The 16,293-nt window shown below is 40.2% G+C and overlaps 1 protein-coding gene and 1 long non-coding RNA gene across 15 annotated transcripts in view; one reads left to right on the forward strand and one right to left on the reverse strand.

Moving 5' to 3' along the window:
* LOC138620904 (uncharacterized) overlaps nt 1-16,293 on the reverse strand; it is a 100,103-nt gene that overhangs the window by 26,207 nt on the left and 57,603 nt on the right. The window lies entirely within an intron of this gene.
* The window catches only part of map2 (microtubule-associated protein 2), an 84,100-nt gene that overhangs the window by 5,220 nt on the left and 62,587 nt on the right, over nt 1-16,293 (forward strand). The gene's annotated exons all lie outside the window — the stretch shown is intronic.

The following is a 16,293-nucleotide window of genomic DNA, read 5'->3' on the forward strand; positions in this document are numbered from 1 at the left end:
AACAGTCAAATCTCATCTTTTTACTTGGAGACTTTTAATGCCTTTACAATCATCTTGGTCATAAAACGTACATTTCATTACATTACATCACACACATTCTTACATTATCAAAGGAAATAAAAAGTGCAAGTCGTAATGCTAGATCAGCGTTAAAATGCTAATCGAAAGCAGAATGCTGACTTCAGTTGCTGTATTCTTGACAGCCTTATCCGGGAAAGAGCCGTCACACTGACAAGTCTAAGCTGACTAATTTCCATTTTTGGCTATGGTTCAGCAGTGGCTGACCTAACCTCACCTGCAGCTAAAGCACATCCACTTTGTCCACTGACAGATTTTACCTGCTCCACAGCACAGTAATATGTCCAATTTTTAAGCATTTTGCGGGTTTTCGTTCCTGAGCCTTGATTTTTTTTTTTTTTTGTGTCTAGAGGGACTATTTGGGTCAAGCTATAGTTTGTGGGAGGCAGAAATCAGTCAAGTCAAAACCCACAAGAGTCCCCTTCAAACACCCAGACTCTATCTGTCTTACTGACAGCTCTGAGCACAGCATAGACATCCGCTGTTTGTTCCACGCTGTACCTTCATACTTCTTTAGCGATCGCAGCGAATCCAACTTTTTAGTAGGCCAGTTTTTCAGTAGTTTATACTGTATTTTGTGTCAAGCTCACCAAACTATATTTTTGGATTGCCAAATTGCCTCTTCCTTATTGAGCATTATTTAGACATGGAATGCTATATCAAAACCCTACACTCTAAAATACGAGCTCTGCCATAGCATATCACATGAAATGGGACTGGACATATACATGACTTACACACACACACACACACACACACACACACACACACACACACACACACACACACACACACACACACACACACACACACACACACACACACACACACACACACAGACTTACACATGTAGAGAATGCAGCACAATCTGTCCACATTTCGTGCAGCAAAGCCCATTTAGGATAAATCCCTGAGTTTAAACTAGACTGAGACTCATTTCACTGCAGCTCCTCAATAAAAAAAGAAAGAAAGTGAAATCATCATAAAAACATTCATAGGTAGCGATAACAGGCTGACAGAGATAACAACAGGCTAGCAGCCACAGTTGCAGCTATTTGTGGAGTTTCTAAAGCCAAACAGATCTTTGAAAAGTTTGACAAAGGACATCCTGGAGAAGCAGTGATCGGAAAAGCAAAAACAGGTGTATGCACTTACTGTTTATGTACGATATTTGTGCTCCATGTCACATAGGAACAGTAACAGTAAATAAAAGATGCAACTACAATTTGAAATGGGCTATTTATTTCTGGCACCTGTCTGATGACAAAAGTCTATAGGATGAATCTATTTCTATATCGCCACATTCTCATTCTCCAGAAGTGCATTGCAGACCAGATAAAAAGCTGATAGGAATACATGCGTGGGCTGAACCAGGAAAAACATACAGGTGAGTCACAGCTCACCTAACTATTAACTTTCTCTCCTCTACTCTCCTCTCCCTTCCCCCCTCCCCTCCCCTGTCTAAATCCTGATTGTGTGGTGTGTGGGTGTACAATATCCCTCTCAGTGTTTGTGTGGGAGTGCAGGCTAACATGTACAGTTTTACATGCTTGTGTTGTATATTCCATTTGTGATGTTGAGTGCATCCCAGGCTTTAGTTTGTGACATAATACTGTAATTTAGTTTCTTTTAGCCGGCTTCAGTGCTTTCCTGCGTTCTGCAGAAAGCCTTGTAACAAGGTCCATAGAAGAGTGTGTGGGCATAGTTATGGCTAAATGGCCTGCCAGGTAGAGAAACGCTGTTGTGGGAGGAAAACCTCAGGATGATGAGTGTTTCTCAACAATCAAAGACAGTTGTAGTTACACTGAAAATATTCACTCTTGTCATCTAAATACAGTAAAATATAGAGAAAGTAAGTTCAGTATTGTATGTTTGTTTTCTTATTTAAAGATTATTTTGGGATATATATATTTTTTTTTGTGCCTTTGTAGGACAAGAAATGTATGAAAAAAGAGAAGCAGAATGACTAGAGGCCAACTGCCAGTCAGACTGGATTTTGTTTACTTGTATCAAATAAAAAATAAAAGATCGTGTACTTATTGGAAAGCTGATCAAAATGTTAGAGCTTGTTTTTTTAGCTCACAAGGTGTACCGAACTGAGGAAATTCAATACCGAATCGAATGTCGCAAGCTTTTTGATGAATAGAAATATCGTTATACCGCCAGTGTTCATTATCAGTGAACCAAAACGATCGGAGATGTCGTGTTCCCACTCAGTGCTAATAAAATTCCCACTGCTCACCACTCGCTTGTATGCAAGGGTTTGAACATTTTATAGATATTAGTCATGTCATGACTGTCCCCAAATCTCTCTATGTCCTCTTTCATGTCTCTGTCAAGAATTCCTTAAAATCTGAAGTCTGATAGCAGAGTACATCTGCCATCTGAGAGATCCTGTCAATCAAGGTGCAATAATCCAAGGAAGAGCTAAATGCACTGGAGGTTTTCAAAGCTTTCAGAGTCTCAATTGTTCCCCAGTAGATTTAAATGGAAATGTACTGTGATGAATTCTGGCTTAACTGACTGCATTTTATTGTCTGGATTTTCATATATTATGCGTGATGTGTCAGAATCCCCCATTATAATGTAATAATCTCACAAAGACATTGCGTTATATTGTTCTTTGTCACTTCCTTCTTTACACAAGAAAACAAACTAACGTACTGTACTGATGCTGAATACCAACAAGCTTGCATAAATTGCTCGTGTTGCAGCCTACGCCAGGATAATTGCATTTCACATCACTTTATTGAAATGCTTTAATATTACTGCTCCTCTTAATAGTTTTTCTTGATGGATCAGAGGTTGGTGTTGACGCCCCCTAAGGTCTGCGACGCAGCCCAGACACAGGAGCTGCTAAATGACAACACTGTGGAGGAATGAAATCGTTGTTATTCTTTCTCAAGCAAATGAGAAAACAGGCGGCGAGCCCTTAAGTGAACAGCACATTACAACCCTCTTTCCACCTGCATTAAAACACATCGTGAATAATGGCATTGTATCTTAAAAATGCAGGGCTCCAATCAATGTCAGGTATAAATGTACCTCGTATGTTAAAAGTCCATTTATTCACTCTGGGGAGAGTCAGAGATGCATTTAATTACATTAACAACGACAGGGGGATTAATGAAATGTCACTTTGTTGCAGATTAGCAAGAAATATTAGGCTTCTTATAGCTCAGACACAAGCAAGAGGAGGATTATTTTGTTGATGAAGGGGGTAAATATTACCTGTGAGAGTGCTGAAGGATTTTGATAAAGGAGAATCTCTTAATATGCTGTGTACTGGAGATGGAATTGAATGTAAAAACGGAAGGTAAACCCATTTGTTATTAGACAGCTAGGGTATAAGATATTTAAATTGGACTAAATGCTGAATCACCATTTGGCCACAGCTGACATCTGATATTTGTTTTCCGTCGCCCGGCATGCTGGCTTTCCCGGTTTCCCACCATATTGTCAGAAGTGTCACCAGACGCTTTGTAAAGTGTGAGATCTGCGGTTTTTGAACTCGCTGAGGATCTGTGGGAATTCAGAACGTAAAAGCGTACAAGTTAGAGATGAGAAAAGAAAATGAATTATTCTCTCAATGTTTTGAAGTGTTGCGCTTCATTTTTTCAGCTGTCGTCTTCGGGGAGGCGAGTCGTCCCTCTTTCAGTTATGTCATAAACACTGATGCCTACGCATGTGAAAACCCACTCGCAGAACACATTTCCACATTCACACACAAATATGAAAACCCAAGCTTCCCATGGCAGTCGATTAGCGTAGATGACTGTGTGTGTCTTTAATCTAGTTTCTCAACCCTTTTGATCGCTGTGTTTAACTGGATGTGTTGAAGGACACTTCTCTCTTCTTCACAAGCTAATCCCGTCATGTAACTTCAGTACGACTGTCACCAATTCCTGCTTAAAGTTTCATCAACACAACCCAAACACTGCAGAGCTTTTTTCTGAGATCCCCCCTGTCACAACTGCACTATCAAGAATTATCACAGATCTGTTATTGTGAGTGTTTGGGAGCGAGCTTCCTTCTCTAAAGCATCCCGTGGGTTGACTCCGCAGGGAAACACTTCTCTTGTTTTAGGCTTTTATCTGTGCAGGCAAAACCCTATTTTTGATCACACCTGGCCTCGTATAACATAAAGTACTTGTATTGTAATTGTACTTGAAGTATCTGGTCAGTCAGTGCATTTAAAATGGAGGCAGGTTACATAAACCAATCACAGATAGCACATGTTATAAGAGGATTGCTTGGCAGCTGGAGCGTATTCCTTAGAAGCACATTACTGTTTATAATGTTTAATGTTTTTTTATTTTCATGATGTAACCCAAAACGACTGTTACAGCTATATATGCAGTGTAACAGTTTCAAATGAAATGGTCATAACATTATACTTTTTCAGACTACTGAAATGCAAAATATGTGGCTATGTAATTGGATTAAAGCATTACAAAAAAATGTGGCACAACAAAAGGTAAGAAATTGTGTTGAGCTAATATATGTAAAACCTACATCTGCCTCTAATAACTGTCCATCACCTGCATTAACATAATAATACACAATGAAACGACAGAGGCCAAAAGTAAAGGTCATACAAAGGAACCTACACACAGAGCGGCACAAACAATACAATGGTTATTAGATTACCAGGATTAAGGGCTAGTTTATATATGATTAAGTGGGAGTGGGAACCTGCCAACTGGAGGAAATCACAGGATTACAGCAAAGAAACAGAGGATGGGATTACTGAAGTGGCAGTTCACACACACACACACACACACACACACACACACACACACACACACACACACACACACACACACACACACACACACACACACACACACACACACACACACACACACACACACACACACACACACAATGGCCTATTGCATAAAAGATGAAAAATGGTCAAATGAAAAGTGTGTGTGTGGTGGCCTTTTTCAGTCAAATTGTTCAGACTAAATATCTTAGCCAGTCTCTTTTCAGGGATTACGTAGTGACATGACTCGAAGTGAGCACAGACTACTGCTGACAGTGAATACTTCCACCTTTAACAGCTCATTTCATCTCATATTCGGACCTGTAAAAACGCCATTCAAAACTATGGCTAACGATTTGAGAAAAAATAAAGCGGATAAAAGCAACAGGATACAGAAAATTATTCATTTCTAGTAATCAAACTAACACCAGCAGCTTTAAAATAGTTGCTGCAATGGCATATTCAGCCTCTTTGCTGTCTCCCAGTGGAAGCCATTAAGTCAAACCACCCACAATTCTCTCTCTCTCCCACCCACACACACACACACACACACACACACACACACACACACACACACACACACACACACACACACACACACACACACACACACACGGTAAAGCATGCTGCTCTCTCACAGCCTCCAATCCATGTACCTTTTGTCAGCAGGAACGCCCTCTCTTTGATTTGCTCATTGCAGTGTTCTTCCATGTTGCAGCACCTGATTTTATGTGCCTTCTCTTGTTTTCAGGGCAGATTAGGACGTATGAAGGAATCCCAGAGAGGAAAATCTCTTCACCCTGCCAGCTATTACATTTTACCGCATATAGTCACTGCTTTCGGGTCTTGAGAATGCTCGGCTGCATTTTTCTCACTCCTCTCTCCCTTCCCTCTCTTTGTTTCCCTCTGTGTGTTCATTTCATACATATGCCTAGTGTGTATTTGCTCCGCCGTTGCATCCAGCATGATTTCTGCTTCCATGGCAACCTGGCACTATAATCCAGTTCTGATGTGCAGATGTCATTAATAATTATTGCTCGCCATTGGGTGTTTTTTACGTTTATGTTACATTACTCTCGCTTAAGCCAGACCATTCTCTACCATGCTGTGCCAGTGATGAAGAATGGTCTGCCTGCAACCATACATCATTCTGGCATAGGGTAAAAAAAAACAAAAAAAAAACACTCTGGCTTTTTTGTATTTCTTGAATCCAATCACTGTCTTCTTGGGCGGCGCTAAGCCCGCTATGCAATGATGGTACCGTTGCACAGTAATGTCGGGGGAGTTTTGATTGAGTGCAACATTTGCACATAAGGATGAGAGCCTTTGCGTTCAAATGGCTAAATCCCCACTAAAAACCTGAAAAGAACGAAGCAAACCTGCTTTATTGCAAGATCCAAGTCTTTGTCAAAACTTGCAATTTTCAGCGTGTTGGTTGCTATCTCGGATGTTGTTTTCCATAGTGAGGGGGATTTTCAAAGCGCTAGCTTGCAGATAGCGGAAGTGGAGGAGCCTAAAATAGTCGGATAATGGCAGGTCTGTACCAACATTCTCCATCTGATGAGTCAGGCTAATGTTAAGTGGAAAGCCCATCATGTTTGATGAGCTGCCAAACATGAAATGAGTCAGGTTTTTTTTAATTAAAGACACCTCGAACCGAAAATCCAGTTTTTAATCTTGTTAACATACCTATGTGGTGTTTTTTTTTTTTTAATATGCTACAAGACATATCATCAACGAACAAAGCAGTGACAGTGTCAAATCCACTGATTTAGACAGACAGGGTTTCATACATCACAAATTTAAAGAGCCACTCTTGTCAGCTTGTGAGGGGGGTTTTCCAAATCACCGAGCAGCAGGTAAACTGCCCAGAGTTGCGTGGACATAGGCAGGTACTGTTTTTATATTCATAGATCCAAAGATGTAGAGTTACATCTAGGCCACTTTAAGGAATTTTTTCATGAAAAAAAACTTCGGTGTCTAATTTTCATGAACAAATATGGGTTTTTAGGGGATTAATCATAACATGGGAGGGGACTTTAACTTGAGCTGTTTTCTATGGCTCTACTCAAAGCAAGATGGACACATGACGCCAAATCATGGTGCCCGTTGTTTTCTTTGCAGTGATAAATGTGGTGAGGGTAAAAGAAAATGAAAACCAAGGTCAAGTTATTGTATTCAGCTGATGTAGGTAGTGTTTGCTCTAATTGGGTTATACATCATGGTGTAAGGGTAGTGGTGCAACAGTGGTTGAAGTTACGCTTCAGTGTCTTTGATCACTGCTTATCGATTACTTGAAGCTCTGTAGAGTGTGTTGGGTTCTAGACTCTATTGGGCGCCAAAGACTTTCAACGTCGACGAATCTCATTAACGTCAACAGTGTTTCCCCCCGTGTTCAATGTGAAGTGAATTTTAGAGGCACAGAGAGTGAGTGCTATCACACACGTAGGTGTGAATCTGCACTATCCTCATGATTCGATTCGATTAGGATTCACCTGCCAATGAATTGATTGCATCTTGATGCATCTTGATTTTTGATGCATCTTGATGCGGTGTAGAGGGGCAGTGTAAACCAGATTATTTTCCTGTAACTACAATATACAAATGTCTCTTAGACACCTAACATGCAGACTATTGGTAGAAAGGCCAGGCTATAATTTTGTGTGATTATGTCCTGTCACTGCATCAATGCAGAATCTTCCACGTCTGCATCGCAATGCGTGTTACAATTGGGAATTTCACACCTCAACCACATGCTCATCCTCGGCATTTAGCAAAAACAGATGTAAGCAAGTTTAACGTGAGCAAAAAATTTTGGTCATGTTTTTTTTTGTAAAATAGACTGAAAACTGATGTGAAAATTCCGCTGCGTTTAAGTTTTAATTAGAGGGTATTGTCTGCACTCAAAGTGTTCCCGATTTCCCTGACAGCCTGTAAATGCTTTTAGATTACAGTTTGATAGTCTGTGTTTCACCCTTCACCACATTAACCAATATAGCATCAGTTATGAGTCACTGTTACACTTCATTGTCCCCCAAAAAATGTGGTCCAGTGGCTTTAGGGGAGATGGATTTTTACTTATGCATCCCTGGTGTCCCACTCCCCGCATCCCCACTGCCGTTTGTCATATACAGCCATTTTCTGAAAAGAAAAAAAAAGAAAAAGAAAAATCCATTTCTCTCCCTCTGACATGAACCTTCACAGGCTGAATCAGCTAATGCTGTTATCAGTTGCCATGGAGACTGACTGAGTTAGGGTGTTGCTGTGGAAACTGAGCCGCTGCTCATTACCACCCACAGCAACCCTCCACACATGCTTGAGCAGCACCTCACATGAACGCATGCACGCTTTTTAACACACACACACACACGCACACGCACGCACACGCACACACACACACACACACACACACACACACACAGCCCTAGTACATGTGCTTTTCTATGGTGTATCATTTGTGATTACGATCGATATTGTTTATATTTTTATTTAAACATTACAGACAGACAGAGACAGCATATGCATACCTCTACACATGTGCAACAAGCTGCCGTGGCAATTTGTTCATGTGACTGTGAGACCTAAACTGAAATGACACAGGGAGGTAAAGATTCATTGGTCAACATAACTCAATCTATTGTTCCTTTCATCCCAAATGTCACAAACCACAATAGCAGCCAGTGAGTATGGTTCTGTATTCAGCCATATTTGGTAAAACATATGAACACATTAAACCTACAGGTGAAGGGTTTCCTTCAGATATTTTTGGTCCGTAAGAATCTTTGGTTAAGTATTTAACGGGCAGCTCTGTGGGGGTTCACATGACTCTTGGTGATTAAAGATTAAATTACCACCCCCCCCTTCTTCCTGACAGGAGCCAATCAGAAATCAGCATGCTCTTTATCGATGCAATTAGCATGCGGCTTCTAGGTGTGGTCAGGCGGAAATCCGCTCCCCACAGGCCTTTTTCACAGGAAACAATTACGTCATAGCAGGAATAACACAGGTGTTACTAATAAACATGCTGCTCAAGTGTCCGAGCATGCACAATGACAGGCACCTTAAACTAAATAAGGTAAGTGGCCTTTTATTAACACCTGTGCTGTTCCTATTGTGACATCACAAAATGTCTGCTATGAAAAGGCCCATGAAGGGGGAAAAAAAAAAATCGGTTCTCATTTGTCTCATACCATCTTACTAAACACTGACGTCCACAGCGTTTGAGCGATACTTGCAACGTTAATGACAAGAAAGTGCTAATTTACATCTTTTTTTTAATGCTGCCGTTAACCTGCTGGTCTCGTTAGCGTCGGGTCTCCAGCACCGAGTGGTTTAGCAGCACTGTACAACCCCACCCATGCTATATTCTGTCTCTATGCTTTTTGCCAGACCATGCGAGTAATTATGTTTCTTGTGAAATATGATCTAATCAGGATAAGTACTTGCATCAAGACTAGTTATTCTTGAATAATAGGGCTTGTCCCCTTATTTTTTGCATTTTTCACAGTCTAATCTCCTCGAAATAAAGTTACATGTATTCAACAATGCAACTGCAAATGCAAATAAATTATACTACAAATAATGACATTAAATTCATTTTCACAATTATGCTAGTTATAGTGTTTTACAAATAATATAGAAGACAAAATGTTGACATCTAAAAACCCGCACATTTTAGTCATCCTTAGGCTTAGTTTGAGATGTTGTATGAAAACCTGAACCATGCAGTTGATCAGGGCTTCCTGCCTGCGGTTGTTTATTAATTCAGCAGTAGCGGCGATGCCTTCTGTGGCTCACTGTTTCACTGCTCCCCTGATAGATGTCTCTGTGATACCGATACATTCAAAAACACACACACACACACACACACACACACACACACACACACACACACACACACACACACACACACACACACACACACACACACACACACACACACACACACACACACACACACACACACACAGACAGCTCTTGCACACCGACTGAGAGGTCCATAAAACAGGCTTTGCAGTGATATTTAATGCTGAATACTCTCAGGACAATATTGGGCTACATTTTGTGTTAGCACAGTTTTCTCAATAATCTTAGTGCTAAAATGATCTTTAATGTATGTAGGCCAGCGGAGGGAAGTGATGTGAAGGCTGTGATCGCACACGTCACGTTTTTATACGAAGTACCTTTTTCTAAATGTTTTGCATGGTGCCACCTCACTTTTTGTTTGTTTTTTTTAAATTTTTATTTCTGAGCATCAGATGTATGTTAACATCCACGTGACATGCGTGTCAGTGTTCTAATTACAGTTAAGTAACTGCACATGTTACTGCGAGAGAATTTGCATCGGTAGGCCCGCCCAGAGCTTCTGATAACTGAGTCCAGCTAATCTGTCATAGCTTCACGACGTGTCTTTTGCCATACAAATTACAAATAAAGTGTGTCACTACAGGCTGTTTTCTCTCTCCATGTCCCATTGGCATTTAAAATAAAGAGCCCTTATAACACTATAATATCAAATAAGCCAAAGCCGATGCATTATGTGTTGAAGTGTAGTGATTTTAAGTACCACTCAACATACAGTAGATAGTCATTCATACGGTCTGAGGACATGGTCATGCATATATCTGTGTATGTAATGTACATGTTCATTCAACAAGAGAGGACATCTCCGGAGCTTTCATTAAAGAAAGGAATTCAGTCACTAAATGTACCATGTTTTGGAGGAAATTCACAGATGTCCCAAACTCGTCTTAAAAACTTTGAATGCACTGTCAAAATTCGATTGGACTGTTAGATAACTTCTTCCAGACAGTGATATCACACATACACTTGGCAAGTTTCACACTCTTCGACTTGACAATGCTACTGAATGTGCTGAATCAAAGCAAGACTGATCTTGAGATTGTTTTCGCCACATACAGTAATTCTACAGTGGCAATGAAAGCTGCATCCACCTACGCTTAAACAACAGCGAGTGCTCACAACCATAAGCTGTCCATATGCGTCCGCTAGTGAGTGTTTGTGCATATGTGTGTGCGTGCCCTGTACTGTAGGTATTTGTACACTGGTGTGTTTGTGCGAGACTCAGAGACTATAGGGAGTGTTCATTAGCTTACTGGCAATATAATTGACTGGTGCTGTTTATATTGCCGCCCATGCAAACTCATAAAGAAGCTGTGGAAACGTGAGCTCTGTTGTAAAGACCACCGCTATCTGAAGCCGTACAACATCTGACGCCGACAGGGCAGGCATTTTATTTGACAATACATATGGTGTCTGACTGTTGAGAATAGTGCAGAAACTGAGAGAGTATAGTCCTCGGAGGAGGCACAATGAGGTGGAGACAGCAGGAGGGGTGAAGCAAATAGAGGAAAATGAGAGAAAAAAAAAATCTAATTTTAGCAAGGTCATTTATTCTTTAATCTGTGTGAAGCCTTTTTTATTACTTACACTCTTTTCCTCTTCTTTTTTTATACACTCCAAATTGCATTGAGCAGAGACCGAACAGGGAAAGGAAATTCACCTCCATTATTTGGAGGTAAAAAAAAACAATGAGGTTGTTTTCAGAGGTTCACTGTTTCTCTCCTTTCTCAACCCCCACTTGATTTCGTTCCCTCTCTTTTCATTTGCAAGGGGAAATTAAGGGTTATTTCGGTCGACTGTGGAGAAACCACTTGTCTCAAGGAACTGCAGTGCTTCAGCGGGATGTTTCATCCCTCTATTCACACATTATGCACCATGCATACAGTATTTACTGTAATGATATAATCCATGTAGTGTTTCGTGAATATGCAGAAAAGGCCAGAGAAGTGCTCTTTTAAATAATAGTTTGTATTTTCCTCCCATAAAGTTAATTAAACTGCTGCTGATGGCCCTCTGACATCATCATTGTCTTTACTTATGGCTTTTAATTATTTCTTGTTATTGGATTACTGTGCTGTGACTTGGTGTAAAAAACAGAAGTGCGAGTCGAATAATTCATAAATGAGTTTGTGTGATAGTTTCACTTATTGTTATCACCTCGTCAGGCTTTAATCAATGATGTTTGTTTTGTGTGTTGTTGTGGATAATTAATTAGGTAATTTAACCTGTTTATTGCCTGTATTACAAAGTAGCTTCCTTTGTCCTGAGATGTGTCCACCCCGCCCCTTTACATGGCGTCAAAAGCTGACGAAAAGTCAGCAAACAACAGCTTGGCACACGTCGTATATCCCTCAAAATATTTGTGAGCCTCATTTGGACCTTTAGGTAAACTGAATACGGTGTTGAGGTTTAAGCAATGCATTGACCAGTCATAGATTTTGCCATGAGGGATTTCAGGGCTACTGATCCGTGTGCTGCTCAGGGTGGAGTTTTTGGGGAAAAAAAGCCTCACTGTGGACTGTTCCCTCAGTTTTGGCACCCTCTGCTGGCCAAACAACAAATTAAGAATATAATTAATGGGGCCAAGTTGCTCAGCTCAGCAGGTAAGCGGTGGCACCCAACAGTATATTATTTGGACAAGTGCCGGTCGTTACCTCTTGAATATTATCATTACATCATGTTCACTGCAGAGTGGGAAAGTTGTAACATTTTTAAGCCTCTATTTATGTGTCAATAGTATAACATAAAAATACAATTCAGTTGAAACCCTAGAGAATAAAAGATGTGCCACAATGAATGTGGATTCAAACTGCATCTTGTCCATTGTGTCAGAAATAGACGTCATTAACGATTCCACAATTGGCTGTATTTTTCCAGCCATAAATTAGAATTAACAGCATTTTTTGCACAAATTAGAACTGAAACAAATGAACAAATGTGCTTCCTGTTCGAGCGATCATCACACTGCCTGTTTGCAGTCATTTTCAATCCGGGCCCTGTGTGTGTGCTTCCAAACTCCACCCAGCCGAAGGGTGACTGATGTGGGTTCAGAACAGACCACAGAGGCCTGGGAGGACCCAACCAGCTGGATGCCTCAGAGCCTCACTTTTTCCAACATCTCGGCAGTGAGAGAAAAAAAGTACAAACAATCAGGCATAAATATTTTTTGCAGTTCTGAGAATATTTATGTAACAAACAATGCAAGAATCAAATAGGTTAGACAGAAAATGTTAACTTTAAGTCAAATTTAACCTTTGTGGTGTCATTGCCTTTAAGGTAAAGGAACAACATCATAATAGAGGGATACTCCATTAAACTACATGACATGTTCGACTAGCATCTGGAGAAACGGCCACAACATAAGCAGTCAAATGTTTAATCATTTAATCATCAATCACATTTAGGTTGAAGTAAAAAAAAAAAAAAAAAAAAAAAAAAAGCCTGAATAATTAATAGATTTAAGCTCGGCAATAATCAAACATATCCACCGTGTCACACTGATCGTTAGATGTAGCCATTTTTTATTAAAGGTCAGAACAAATTAAACGAGACCAATCCCAGAGAAAAGCAGCGTTTCTACGGTTACCATCGCCAGCATGGCACTCTGATTTGATTTGTCAAAGCAGAGGAAAGAATGACTTGGATCAAAGGGTTACTGAAGTGAGAAATGGAGAGATTAATGGACTCAGATAAGAAGAGATGGAAGGCGTATTTGTTTCATTTGCCCTCTTCTTTTCTTTTTCTTTTTTCCCCAGTTTCTCTGTTTCTCTCTACCTTTTCTTCACCCCAATCACGTGCTTGCTCTTTTCATCCTGCTGCCTCCTGGTGTGCATATCCTGTTGGCATAAGGAGCTTTAGCTGCTTTGCTTGGAGAGCGGAGTCAGAGTCTTTGTGTGTCTGTGTGTGTGTCAATGGGAGTTTGGAGTTGGTTGATTAATCCCTGTTAATAATGCTGTAATGTCTCAAAACAGACGAGGGACAACTCCTTTCTGGGAGAGCTTTTTTGTGGAAAACTAGCCAGGATATATGAAGAGAAGGGGGCTAAAACGGGGTTTAATAAATTAAGCGTCTGTGATGCCTCCAGTGGTTATTATTGACTTTTGTCTTTACAAATGAGGCAGGAGGTAGTCCAACATTTTTATGAAAAAGTTTTGGTGCTCCATAAGCAGAACAGACCTGTTTGCCATTTGAAGGAAAAGTCTGAGTGCCCTTGGGAATTAATCAGTTTATTTTTCTTCTAAATGTTGATGTCCTCTGATAATAGTGGATAATTTGATTTCCATATCTCATTTGAGGGATTTTGCCGAGGCAAACACAAACTGGATCAAGTTTTCATTCATTTTTCTTTTTTCTTTTTTGATTAGGGCGCTCAAATCTAATCTCATCGCATCGGACTTTAATTCCACGTGTTCACTTTTCAATGAATGAACCTATCCTAAGTATGAGTAATATTTCATAGTCTGCTACTTCTTCCAGGCTGCTAAACTGCCTGTCATCAGCTCCAATAAAACAAAATCAAACCTGATGTTTGGCAGTTACAAATTTACTGTCTGATTTTAGTCCCAAAGACAACTCCTGATTTCCTTCATCTCAGACTCTGTGTGGCTGTCTGGGTTTTGGCATGATGGAGAAATGAGGTTATTTTAGAGCTGGAACACAAGAGATGCCTCACAACTTCTAGTTAAATTTGGGCCTCTGATGGCACAGAAAGCAAGCAACATTTCCAACAAGTGGCCTATTTTTCCTTTCTTCATCAGTTGGACATTTAAACAACGATGCAGCGCTGCTTTGGAGGTTCTTGCATCCAGGAAAGATGCACTTGCGGGTGGAGGGAGACGTCCTGTAGCAGCCAGCTGATGTACAATAACAATCTGACTACGGCAGGAGTAGCAACTGAAGTCGAGTGGGATGACCTCTTATGCAAATGAGCTCCAGGCTTTTATACCGTTTCACCGTGTGAGAGGAGGAGCCATGCAGAAGGCTTTATAAACCGTCTGTGCGGTAGCTCGGTGACGTTATGAGGATGGCCTTTAGTCCCACTTACAAAATCCTGAGCTGAAGACGGATGAGAAACTGTTTAACGGTCTAACTCCACATTTCAGTGCGACAACGTTTGCAAACTTTGCACATGCTTTCAGCGACTCATTTCACATTTATATAATTTATTGAGAAGCAAATTTTGGAATTTGCTTTAGAGGGTCTTTAAGGGTTCATCATGAGGTGTGTCATGTGTGCCACCAAGTAATCATATTTGCATGTACTAACAGTTGGATTAATGCTATTGTAGTTATTATTTGTCAAATGTAGCCATAAGAAACAAGGAAATTGGAAAGCTCATTGCAGTCACTTCTCACCGAGGATAAAAAGTCAAGTCTATCTGCTAGTGAATGATTTCCAGTTCTTTTAAATGGCGATGGGAATTCAGACATACACTTTGTGATAATGAAAGGAACTGTTGTGTTCCTGAATAGCTGTCTGTTGAGCGCTCATTGTGACCAGATGCAGACTGGCATTGGCGGGATGAAGCTGTGAAACAAGCGCAGACACTGAATAAATTACTGGCTGACAAGTTTGACTGCCGTGCTAACTTACTGGTTGGCTGTGCAATAAGAAGGTAGAATGAATTACAAATACATGGAAATAAGGAAGATGGCGAACCATGGATCTCTTTGTGTGTATGGCAGTTTAAGAACTGCGGATTTAAAAGAAAAATTAACATTTAAAAAAATCTTCCTGGGGAGAAAAAATATTCCCAAGAGCTGCTCAGACAACAAACTGTGCATAATGACACCTGTCTTCCTTCATCTTTTTTTGCCTCTTGTCCCGCGAGCTCTCTTTTTATGTTGATATGTAGGCCTTTTGCACACGTTACAGATGCATTTTTCAGCCTCAAGTATGTCTGACAAATAAACTATATACATTTTAGATGTCACAGTTATTAATGGCTTCATTATGCGTATAACTGTGGGCTCTCTTCTGATCCCATTTTTTCCTGGTTGATTTTTTTCACTGGTGCCTTCCTACTGAAGGTGACAGTGCCGAGACCAACCAGGAAGTCCCGTTTGATGACTAATCAGACACAAACTCTTTGCAGAGCTGCAAATAATGTGGGTTGCCAAATGATGTTGGGCTGTGATTTGAGTCAGTTTAATCAGCCCACTTCATTGGCTCTGCTGAATAAACCTGTAGTCAAGTCACAATCCAATTTTAGAAAATGCTATTGCTGGTGTGCATGAGCCCTTCTGGTTTCCCTGCAGCCCCCGGTTGGAAAGGAAGAATTTGTAATTGCAAAAGCATAAAATCAAAGCATCCACTTTTAATTAGATTAGGGGCTGACTCACTGTGTGCGTTTGTCTACAGTATATTTGTGTTGGAGCGTTGCAGAATCTGATAACATTTTTTGGTTGATATGTATTCATTTTTTTATATTCATTCATTATTATCTACTCAAGATTTTCATCTTTTGCTGTGTTTTAGGTCATTTTGTTTAAAAAAAAAAAAAAAGAGCTAAAGAAAATCTGAAATGAAGCACCAAAGTAAAGTTTACATTTTCTATTACTGTGTTTTGCAAGTGTTGATTGTAA

The sequence above is a fragment of the Brachyistius frenatus genome, unplaced genomic scaffold (genome assembly GCF_029030835.1).
Source record: "Brachyistius frenatus isolate BFR_SWC_R1_liver_20210118 unplaced genomic scaffold, ASM2903083v1 Contig_27, whole genome shotgun sequence".
Lineage (NCBI taxonomy): Eukaryota > Metazoa > Chordata > Actinopteri > Embiotocidae > Brachyistius > Brachyistius frenatus.